Here is a 12512-nt window from a genome sequence, read left to right on the forward strand (position 1 = left end):
ACCGAGCCGAAAGCTGTTGGTCGAAGCCGAGTGACAGTCCTCAAGCTTCATGCCTGTGGACGGAGCCTGAGGAAGGAAAGCCGACCGGGCGTGATGATGGCTTTGTCACTTTGAGGAACGGTGACGAGATTCACGTCGCCAACGCAGTAGTCGGACGTCCTCCGAAATTTCTAGCAGAGAACTTTCCACTAGTAAAGGAATCTATGAATGGCCACAAAAACAAACAAACAAAAAGTTCTCAGAGACACGGGACGCAACATTATCATAGTTCGCCAGGAGTTGGTGCCCAAGAAAGCATTTCTAGAAACATCGACTCTGGTGCTTCTACTGGACAGGACAGTGAAGTACGTTCTGGAGGCGGAGAAATGGTCAGGACTCCATATTTCACAGGGAAACTAATTGCCAAGTCCATAAGCGATTTTCTGTACCATCTGGTGTTGGGCAGTGTACCGCTGGTACGAGATGCTAACAATCCCGACACAAATTGGAACACGCACTATGAAACGAGTCAAGCACGTGTGATGACAAATCGACCACCTGTTGAACCAAAAGAGAGAATGGCAGAGGGTCGCGGGAAGCGATCAAAAGTAAAGATGCCTGAAAAGCCGTCCGAGTTACTTTCGTCTGAACTAGGGGTCGAAAAGCCCATGGATACCGTAGGGATAGAGGAGACTATGAAAGTAAAACGTTGGAGGGGACCATCATCCTCCGATTTAAGAGTATTGCGGTTTTTGCCGCTTCAAACAACACCCGAGGAACTGCTCAAAGGGCAGGAAAGCGATCAGACCATTAAGTAATGCTTCCAAGAGATTGGAAGGGTCACGAGAAAGCACCGAGGAAGAACAAAATACATGTTCTTAATTAGAAGCAAATATTTGAATAGAAACTGTACCTACAGCTCAGGAAGACAAATAGACCAGCTGGTTCTTCCGAAGAAGTTTAGACAACCCGTCATCGCGACGCCACACGATGACGTAATGTTAGGCCACAGAGTAGTAAATAGTTTCATGAGACTAGAGACCGAACAATTCTTCTGGCCAGGCATGCAGAGTGAGACTAAGAGTAAGAGAAACATGTACCTTCTCGCGACACCTGTCATTGGACAGTGCCTAAAGGAAGGGTGGGCATAGCTTTTTCACGCATCATGCCACCGCACCGGTATCATGAAGACAATAGGGAGTTTTCGTAGATCGTTTTCGCCGTCCCGCAAGGCCCTCCGCAACCCGCTAGGATAGCGGGAACTCCACAGTCAAGGCTATCAGCGCGCAGGCGCAGTAGCAACTTCTTCGTTGCGGAACGATTAGCAGCGCGGTCTACGTAAACTCCCTAATCTTCGAGAGGCTGCGCGATGTAGAGCATATTAAAGGAGGCGAAAATGCAGACGCAGTTTATTCAACCGTATCTAGCGAGGTACAAGCTCAAGATGGGGATTTACAAAAGAGGGACTCTGTGGCGTGTGACCTTGCATTTGTTTGTGTGTGCCGTCTCTTTGTTTAGTTTGAATATTTGTGTCAGCTTGTTTGTTTTACATTTCTTGCCCACATAAAGTGCAAGGTGTTGGCATTAAGCTGTCCAAAAATGAAATGTGCGGGTATTCTACACGAGGAAGCGCATAATGAAATGAGTGTCTTCGTGATGTGCGTGTTGCAACCAGCTACAGGGGAATGATGTCTCCAGCGGAAGACGACAAGAAATAAGCTTACAATATGAACTTCTCGAAGTTAAAGGGGTGGTGTCAAAGTTTAAAAAGGAGGGATAAAAAAAGAAGAGGAAGAAGAAGCAGAAGAAGAGGAGAGATCTGAGGTTGCGGGTGCGGGTGCGCTTGAGAGATTTTCGCTGGACGGGAATGGTTAGACTTCGGCTCCGTCCCGAAGTGAGTACACCGGCGGCTGGCCTCGCCCCAGCGCCAGCAAGCTGCTGTCTTGCCTCTGAATACTACCCCGGGAGAATGTACCTGGAACAAGAGCTGCCGACAACCAAGGTGCCAAGGGAAGTACGCCGGAAATCACTTTCTCTACTTCCATGGTGACGTGAAGCAGGACCAGTCTACCTGGAACCGTATTTAGGATTTTGAATTCGTGTTTTTCATTTTCATCTGAATCTTCCATATAACCCTCTTTCCTTCTTCTTGTAACTATACATTTGTTTATTGGTTTTCCCCTTTAGCCTCACCTCTCCCGATTTTCTGCGCGATCACGGTCGTATGTGACACCAGGCTATACCAGTTGTACTGCACTGGCTATATTCATCATTTACCCGCATCGCCATGGGCTGCAAACCAACCTAGCGCTCTCTAGAACAACAATCTTAGATCAATCAGCTGACAAGCTAAACAGAAGTGCGTCGTTTGCAAATGATTATTTTCTGTTGCCTAACGAGAGAACGTACAGGCGGATAGCATTCCTAACGCCACCAGCGTCAAAGCCTCAACGGGCAACAGAAAAAGACTGTCTTCAATGACTTTTTTTTTTGTTTAAACGTTCCTCGAAACTTTATGTTTATCATAAAAAAAAATGAAAGCCGTTTACAATTCCCTGTAACGCCGGTTAGAGCGCAGCTCTTGAGGAGGAGGATGGAAGCGTACTGAGGGATAGGTGACTGCTTGAGTTCACGTCGGACCTCAGGGGGGTCGTGTGACGTCAGGGGGTCACGTGACCTCAGGCGGTCACGTCATATCGGGGGATCACGTGACCTTAAGGAGATCACGTGACCTCAGGGGGGTCACGTGGCCTCAGGAGGTCACGTGGCCTCAGGGGGGTCACATGACCTCACGGTTACGCCTACGGCGACGCCGACGCCGACGGCGACACCGCTCAAGCCGGAAACGGGCGCCTAAGAGCTGCGCTCTAAAATGATAGCAGTTTACAACTCCCTGTAACGCCGAATTAGAGCGCAGCTCTTGAGGAGGAGGATGGAAGGGTACTGAGGGGCGGGTATACCCCTCCTCCCTTCTCCTCACCTTGTCATCCAGCCTGCTACTCCGCCACGGGGGCCACATGACTCCCGTGAAATCACGTGACCCCCGTGACATCATGGGGGTCAGGGGACCTCAGGGGAGTGTCACGTGACCTCAGGGAGGGAGTCACGTGACCTCATGTGACCTCAAGGGAGGAAAGGGGTCGCGTCACCTCATTGTTATGGCGACGGCGACGCCGACGCCGACGTCGCTCAAACCGGAAACGGGCACCTAAGAGCTGCGCTCTGAAAAAAGAGAATCACATTCCACCCCAGGTAATGGGTATCCGTAGTTCCACCTGTAGGACGATAGGTCCCTGAGGCGGGATGGCAGCTTAGCGTGCGCCACAGAGAGAACGCGTCATGAAAAGGTGTCAGACGTTCTAGGAATCTTGTCGACTGCCCTTGATCTAGTAAGGTTACTTGTCATCATTTGTGAGATACGCGAAGCGTGGGTTCAGCGGCGTACCAACTTGTTTTTGAGTGGGAGGGGAGGGCAAACTAGACCCAGACCCCTCCCCGCCCCCCCCTCCCCCCCCCCCCCCCCCCCCCCGCCAGGGCCGGGGGGCGGTGCCCTTGGTATCCCTTGGGTGCCGCCGGCCAGTGTTTGCTCTGCCCAGTGGCGGCTGTTTCAGAGGGGTGGGGGCCAGAACACATACCTTACCCCCACTCTCAAAACTGGGGGGGCAAGCACCCCCCTTGCTGCCCCCCCCCCCCCCACCCCGGTTGGTACGCCCGTGCGTGGGTTTCATTGAGCCATATCACGCGCCAACTGGCGGTTTCCATAATAAGTTCTCGAAGGATGGCACTGTTCTCAAGTCAAAGCTGAATGCCAAGAGCATTAAGACGAATAATTGAGACATGTCGTGCCATAACCTCGCAAGCCTGAAACTGCCACCCAAACACCTCATCTGGAATGGCAGCGGTCAGACTGAGAGGCCTCCTCCCGTAGGGTCAACTGCCGCTGCGTAAGCTCATCCAGAAAAAAGGCGTGGAGGCCCTGGCGTCCCGGAGTTGCAGTCGTCTTGCCTACTCGTCCGAGAGGCTTCTTTTTATTCCGCGACCCGTAATCGCCCGGCCGCCGAGCGAGGTGCTCTGGGTGCAGTCGTGTTCGGTCGGCCGCGGAGCATTGTCATAAACGCCCTCGTTATATCCTCCCGGAGGCTAAAGAGCGGAAGCGATAAATAAAGCGCCGCCATTATCAACTCCTGCCTCCTCTAAGTTTCACTCTGAAAAGCTACCTTCAATTTCTTTTTTTTACTTTCCTCTGGCTTCCTCCCGAGCTCTCTCATATTTATGACCCCGTTGTTCGGTAATGAGTCCATCTTTTGTGGAGCGTCCCTGCGCGCTGTTACACGCCTTCTTGATTACTGCTCCTTCTGTGACTTCTCTATCAACGTGCTGTCTACCCTCTCCGTGGACTGAGCTACAAGCAAATTGTTTCGGAGCTGACTGGAAGAACTTTACTTCAATAGGATACGCGCAAGTCTAATTTGCTTGTGCCCAAACTGTTCCGATAAAGGCGATCTTTTATCCATGCATGATTAACCGAAAATAACGGGCCACGAAATCTGCGCTCTTCGTTGTAATATCAACGCGCGGAAGTTAGTAGGAATTAAGAATAAGAAATATGTTGTTCTACCAGCCAGTGCTCATATCTATTAGAGGGTTTGCTAAACTTCACATATACTCTGGCCAATCCGAACCCTCGGGGGAATCCCCGAATATTAGGCGACGTTTGACTGAGGGGACTACCGAAAGATTCGGTTGCCAGGATGCTTCTTCTCGAAGGCCCCTTGGATTGACCGCGAGGTTAGAATAGATCTCCACTCCAACGACGGGGAGTTGAAAACTTTAGGCTTGACCTTACTTTGAAGTTTATACGTGGCTTGCACTGATGTCATTAGAGTGACAACTGTGGTGGCCTCGGTGCTTAGAGTTCACCTTCTGCAGCATGCATTTTGGACATTGAATTTGCTGTCCTTGGACAGAACACGTTAAGATGACCCAGAACACCCACAATAACCACCAGCACGTGGCGATGACGTCACGTACAAGCCGTGTATGCAGCGAACAAGAAGTGAGCATCATTCAGCTCGCTAGGTCTTGCCGAAGCGAAGAACATCCTACTCACAGCTGTCGTTATGTTGTTCTTTACTTATGTGGGCACCTGGACTTCACCTGCTGTGCGAGTGCCAAGGCTGTCTTTCAACAAAGTCCCCCAGCAACAACTGCGGAGCTCGAGGTCCGTAGAGGTGCCTGACGGTCCTCCGCGGAGAGAAGAGTACCCCTCGGTTAGAAAGGTGGAACTGACAGCAATTCAACTTGAACCATTCTATGCTTTCTTCTCTCTGGAATGGTGGAAGCAAACTTGTGAAGCCGTCAACGGATATGCACACCTTCCTGGGCCCGTTTTCTCGAACGCAAACCGTGGTTTAAAGTTAACTATTGTCCCTAGAACGGGGAATTTTAGGTCACGTGACTGGGCGAGCAGGGGCGCCGAGGGAGAAGCAGTACCTACAAGCAAAATGGCCGCGACGTCGCTTAATGAGGGCTAATAGTTCTGCTTGGTTCTGCCGAACATTCATTTCGATCCGGCTGTTATATTAATGACGCGCCATCAACCTATTAGCACGTCAAGCAAAGCGGTAGTTCAGAGGGACAACTAAGTTAACCGACGGCAGCATTCCGCGAACGCATCACTCTTCACCAGTCCGGGACCCACAAATGACGGTACATCAGCCTTGCAAGTGTTTTTATGGTGAGTAAAAAATGTTTTGCGAACAAGCGTTGGTATACGAACAGGTTTAATTTGTTACACTATGCACGCCAACTCGCGAGCAGCGATTACTTTGCGGAGAAAGGGGTTATCTTCGATAAAGTCTTCGTTCCGAGTGAATAGCTGAAACATTGTACCGTTTCTTTTTTTTTTTTTTTTTTTTTTTTCGCAGTGCGCCGACAGTATGCCGACAGCATCGAGGTTTCTACATATCCCCGGTGGCCAGCAATTCAACGGTGACGAGAAGCTTAGCTTTACGCTGAAGCAGTGCCGCTGCGTCTGGTTCTGACCGCGACGGTCGGTCGATGCATCCACCAATGGAAAAGATAGTACAAGCGCGGTATACGAATCAACCTTGCCGATGTCATCTGCAGAAGTCGCAGAAACGAGAAATAAACAAACACTTATTACAAAGAAAGTTGACGAGATCATCCTTTCGCTTCTTTTTTTCGTTTTTAAAAGTGATATTAGGATTATCTTTCGTCTTATTGCGATATATAGCAAAATGCAGGTGTGCGGGTAGAGAAACCAAGGTAGCAGACGATAGTGTCCTGACCGCAAACGTCGGTTGAAAATGGACCAAGCGTCAGTATCGAGGGCTTGCGAACAGAGGCAAAAAATTATGACATTAGACGAGAGATTGAAGTTAATTCGGGAAGTTGGGGCAAGAAGGGAACAAATTATGTGAAAATTCGGTCCTGCAGTAACTGCGCACACGAGACAGCAGGCGTGGCTCGACATTGCCGATGCAATGAATGAGCAGGGAGCTCAGAGGACCGCAAAGCAGCTGAAGGAGGCGTGGCAAAACCTCCTGAAAAAATGCAGAAAGGTCTACAGCGCCTACAAGAAGCATGAAGGGCGCACAGGTGAGTCGGAGGAATTTGCATATTTCGAAAAACAAACTAGTTTTCAATTGTTCGCTTTAAAGATGAGTTGGGGGGGGGGGGGGGGGCAGTGACACAAAAAATAAACAGAACCTTTTCTGCCATGGATTATAATGCCGTGTTTGCATTTAATTTTTTTTATGGCATGACTGATGACAGATATAAAAGTGAGTGTTGACGTGTAACTTTCCACTACATTCCTGTCCCTGTTCGAAAACAGTAATAAAATCAAAAGAGGCAACATCTCAAAACACTTTATTGAAATTTCCTTTAACCGTGTTTTAGTAACCGAGACACACATGAAACAGCAAAAAGTGTGGTAGACCTGAGACAGAGGAGATCAAAATGTTGAAAGCACACCACCTAAACTGTGCCTTTTCTGTTGTTTTTAAGAAAACAGTCCTAAAACTTAGGGCATTGTTGTTCATCGAACACGTCGCTGAATACCCTACACTACTGCATCCTCAAGGCACACAGAAAGCACTATGTACAAAGTTGACTGCAGCACCATTGCACGCAGCGATGTGCATGTTGGAAGGTCACTGTTGCGAGATCGCTCCACTGCAATGTTAAGAAGTTACATTTCTGCCACACAGTATAAATTACTATGCTTTTATTTGATGCTTCATAATGCAGTTGGATTTCTGCTGTTTCTATTCTAGCTTGGTAGTTGGTTATTGATCCCCCTCCACTCTGCAATGCCTCTGGGGCCCGGGTGACTACGGAATGAAAATAATGTGCATTCATTTGGTAGGTGCCGGCCCGAACCCCCATGAAATGACGCCCCTAATTCAGGCAGTTCTCGACGTGATCGGCGTCGACTCGCCGAACCTGTGTGGGCTTGATGTCATTGAGGGTGACACGGAAGAGTGAGTGGATTACTCTTACATCAGTCTGTATGACAAGTCAACAGCACTGGGTGCCGGGCATGCAGAACAGCATGGTTATTATGGGTGGGACCCTAAGAAACTGATGTGAGAACAGGGAGATTGTAAAAATTGTCATAGTGCCATACACACAATATCTGATTGGAAATCAGCGCACTTTGATGTATCACTACTGCGTGATGCAGGTTAGGGATAGGGAGCCCAGGCTAGCGCACATACCGCACTGCCTTTGGGTCACTTATGGCAAGCATGTAATCGTGAATTTCTCTTCATTTTACTCATACGGCTGCATAATTGCTCTACAAACAACCTGCAAAAAACACACACAGAAGGATATGTAGCAAAATGTGCTCATTACTAACATAACTAACACCCAGACAACAGAACTACCGATGTACCAAAGGCAGATATCCGAGCAAAGAGTTGTAGTACACTTTTTGATGGTTGAAGGAATGCAAGGTGGTGATATTTAGTTCTAACCTCTTAACCAACAGGTGCAACAAATAAGACAATATTCTTCCTTTGAAAAAGAAAGGTATAACCATGTTGTTACGCATGATATTTGATTAGTTGTTGAATGAGTGAACAAACTCATCGTTTATGCAGTGACGAACTAGTGCGGAACGCAAAAAGGAAAGAGGTAGCGTTGCTGGCATCAGTTATCGGTTTAACAGCAGGAGAAAGCCATAGCAAGATTGACTCTATACGTAGCCAAGCGAAAACTGTTTTGTAGCATCGTGGATTTCGTAAACAACGAGACTTGAATGTTTGGTTTCACAACATCCTTAGGTGAAATAAATGGCAAGGTTAAGAAATTTATAAGAAAGCTAAAGGTAATGAAATACTGAAAGTTGCAACCGGTACAAGGAATATTACCGTAATATCCCGAGAGACGACCCATCCCCAACAGATAGCCCATCCTGATTTGTAGCAGGACTTTCTATTTTTCAATGGCTCAAGTTGAGCTACCTTGTGAACACCGAATGTTAGCCTACCCCTTATTTTTACCTAATGTGCTCTCATTTTTGGGTGGGCAATTTCTCGGGATATTACGGTGAGCATGGATTTCTGCATGAGCACCACGTGTGTGGTCCACTCGGAGATGCTTGAAGCATCAGAGAGTTTCTGTTTTACAGTTAAGTACACTGTGGCAAAATTCCAGCAACATGTCGGGGTTACAAACACTGTATGTTATACGTATGTTGCCTGCACACTCCTAATAACTACAGCAAATCACTTCCTGCATATCCATTTGTCACAGCGATAGCTTGAGGCAAACGGCAGCGCCGCAGCCTCGGGCGTCAGGAAGCGGCCAAAGGGTGGCAGCAGCAGAAGAGTGGGCAGCAGCTCCCCGTGTCTTGCAGACGAGACGTTGGTGCCGGGAAGCTGCGCAGAGGTATCAGCAGCAAGCTGAGGACCAGCAGCAGATGGAGGCGGAGAACCTCCTGTTGGATAGGGAGGCAACAAAAAGAGCCATAGATGCCTCCAATGCACAAATCGCTGCAGCAGATGCTGCTAAACAGTATTACACTGAAATGCTAAGGCTACAAACCTTGCAGGCTGAACTACAAATTGAGCTTTTGAAAAAACAATTGGGAAAGGAGTAATCAGAGCAGACCAAGGGGGGGGGGGGGGGGGGGGAGGGGAATCATTAAGTTCTAAGAATTCTTTTTTTTTTAGATTGACGAAGCAAGGGCGGATGTGAAATAATAAAAGTACATTTTGAAATGCAAGGATTTGTGAAAACCTCAGTATGTTATGGGGTAGTCGTCCCTGGAGAAAAACACTCGACCCTATGCGACAGCCAGTAAGATGGTGCAAGTAATTTTAACGAATAATGAAATATTTTTATCGCCTCCCCAGTATTCCAGAGTACCACATTTGGTATCCGACACCAGCGACAATCTAACCAGCGGAGTTTCCATACATGTGCGCAAGCCTGTCGACACGTCAAAAACATCTTTGTTGGGCACTAAGGAAAGGAGCTTAACAATTCGACCCTGCTCAAAACAAAACAGCAAGTAAGCAAATAACCTAGGAAGTGCCTGCACGGCGCAAACAGTGATTATGCGTTTAAATGCATGGTTACTGGTGTGACCACTCGGTGTGCCTGATTTCTTCGAGGAGAGTTTGTCGCGGAATTTACACCGTTCAGGAACTCTGTACTCTTTTTGTTCACTTCCCGAAAAAAAACAGGCATTACCATACTTCAACGTTGTTCGACAGCGATTTTATACACCCTTTACTCTTTTACTAAGTGAAATAACCAATGACAGAATTATTCCTCTTATGTAAATGACCCATTAGTGGCATGACCCATTAGTGGCTGTTATAATCGGACCACTACTGTGACGCATACAGGTTGACTCCTCTCACCTGTAGAATACTTTTAAATATGGTAATAATACCAACTTATAGGACAGAGGCGCAATAAAATAAAATGGTATTATTTTTAAGGCTATTATTTCGCTCACCCCTATAATTACTCGCACTGAGGGCATTGATGTTCGCGTAGCCTGTAGTACGAAGACAAGCACGATGACCAACACGCAGAAGTGGGCCGAAGCTTTTCGCACAAAAGCCGCACGCACTGTTGACCGAGGCACACAACAGCAATATATTGCAGGACTTTTGCGTATGTGGTTCCATGGGTCATGCAGCTATTTCACTGTTAAACGCAGTTGCAATTATGCTGCTTGACCAACTCTAACCTTTTACAACGAAGTACGCTGCAAGACATGTCAATCAATCTTTGGGCGTTTGTTACTACATACCGAAACTGGATGAGGCGAGAATGATTCTGATCCGTGCCTGCAATGCTGTTCAGAAGAGTTACCTTGTTTGGACACCGCCACATTACATCTTAAGTGCATGTCATTGTTGCGACCAACAAAAAACATGCTGCAATGAAGAGGGTTTGCGAGACAATATGGTTTGCAATGTTTGAGGCACTCTTTCTGCTACAATGTTCGGAATCAGGAAAGGGTACAGACGTCTTCAATATGAGGGTGGACGCCTGAGCGGCATACGACGGGCGCTGCATCGTCTCCAAGCGACGCTTTTGCAAATAAAGGTGGATAGCAGTCGCAGCACAACATCTGCTTGCTCTAATATCTGCCAATGCTTCCATTCTTTTGCAACGAGTGAATTCCGCAAAGCCTGTTTACCCTCGTATTGAAACCATACATGAAGGGTGCTTAATAAAGATTAAAATATCTATGTTCTCCAAGGAATATGCTGGGGTTGGTTCAGCCCCTTATATCAGCTGCTGGTAAAACCACAGCCAAAAGATGCCACGAAGCATTCAAGAAAATTTATTATATGAAATCGCGTGCCACATTCAACTTGTTATTAAGGTTATCCATTTACGGAGCCTGGTAAACACACAGAGAGGACAATATCTCTGTATGTTTCTCGCATTCAAGAAAATCAGTTTGAATTGAAAAGACCACATACCCACATACTTACGCTCAACAGAAGAACTGGTCGACAAGGGCACGCCGGGCCTCGTTGCTTTCTCCACGGCCGGCTGCCATGGGCTCCACAGGAACCTCAGGCGGGATGGCAGTCCCTGGCATCGCGCAGGGGTATCTCTTGGCGAGATTGTGGAGCACGCAGCATGCCACGATGATGTCGCAGCATCTGCTTGGCTCCATGCGCAGCTCGGCGTGCAGGCAGTGGAACCTGCGCTTCAGCTGGCCTATTGTCCTGCGTGCATCATATGGACAGAATGAGTACTATTTATTTAAATTACACTAATATATTAGGGCTGAGACTATTTCATACTTTCTGAATGCTGTAGCCTACCGAAAACCCGGCAATCATTTCTTATCATTGCCAAGATATATAACAGTATGTTTACATGTAGACCATATTAAACTTCCCTCGACAAATGTTCCTCATAGCTGAGTGGAAGCGAAACACAGTTTCATACAAACAGTCGTTAACATTAGCAGTCCGAAGACGTCTGTCAACGACTTCCCTATAGCAACCCAAGCCCGGTGCAATTTGTCACATTTTTACGGCGAGTCCCAGCAGTGTGGAGTATTTTAGAATGTATGACAAGTAGGCGTGTAATTTCTGTAAAGGTGGGGCCGGAAAAAAAAAACACGGCTTTGCATTTGTATCTTTTTGCTCTTCTGTATCCAGGTTGAACCAAAATATTGCCTTTCACACGTATGTAACAAATCCTGCCCCTAACGAACGAACAATGTGATATGTTCTCCAAAAAATATGTTGGAGAATATTTCACGTTTTTGTTTTTTGATACGATGCATGCGTTTTGCGTGTCTGCTTTTTATGAAACACTGCATATATGTGTCTACGTTGCACCTTTATGCAGGCCCTCGGGCTGTATAGGGGCACTGGAAAGTACAATAAATAAATATATATTCTTGGGATAGTATTTTCTTTCTTCTCTCTTTAGGTTCCGTGCAACCACTGTTTTCTGCTGGGTCTAGAGAACACAAAACTGCATGTAGGGGCGTTACAATTAACAGTGTCTTCTGTGCTATGACAACAAAATGTTACGTTGTCTAGTGGCATTCTTTTCAATATAGCAGCCCAGTAACCCACCACGATGCGTGACTTTGTCTTACCTTTCAACAATACTCCTTGTCGTGGTGTGTGCCGTGTTGTACCTCACTTCTGCTGCTGATGATGGCGACAGGAATGGCGTCATCAGCCACGGCTGGCAGGTGTAGCCGCTGTCGCCGAGCAATAGGCCATCGTAGATGCCATCGGCCAGCTTGACTGATAGTGTGCTCTCGGTGAAAATCAGGGAGTCGTGCGTGCTTCCTGGCCATCTCGCAACCACATTGCGTATGCGGCAGGACGCGTCAACTACCACCTGTACGTTGATGGAATGGTACAGGTGGCGGTTCACGTACACCTCCTCGTGCACGCGCGGTCCCTGGATTCGAATGTGGGTGCCATCAACAGCACCCACGACACAAGGGAACCCGGCTACGTCAAAGAACTGCTCCTGCAAGGCAGCACTCTCTGCGA

At 47.6% G+C, this 12512-nt stretch overlaps 1 long non-coding RNA gene across 1 annotated transcript; it reads right to left on the bottom strand.

The window, feature by feature from the left end:
* Positions 1–8240: 8240 nt before the first annotated feature.
* LOC115318731 lies at positions 8241–12269 on the bottom strand. The gene is made up of 3 exons (XR_006077356.1): positions 12104–12269; positions 10974–11213; positions 8241–8950 (listed from the first exon to the last, which is right to left on the bottom strand). It is a non-coding gene; the product is annotated as an uncharacterized LOC115318731 (long non-coding RNA).
* Positions 12270–12512: the final 243 nt, after the last annotated feature.

This window comes from Ixodes scapularis, unplaced genomic scaffold (genome assembly GCF_016920785.2).
Source record: "Ixodes scapularis isolate PalLabHiFi unplaced genomic scaffold, ASM1692078v2 PGA_scaffold10__122_contigs__length_95168666, whole genome shotgun sequence".
Classification (NCBI taxonomy): Eukaryota; Metazoa; Arthropoda; class Arachnida; order Ixodida; family Ixodidae; genus Ixodes; species Ixodes scapularis.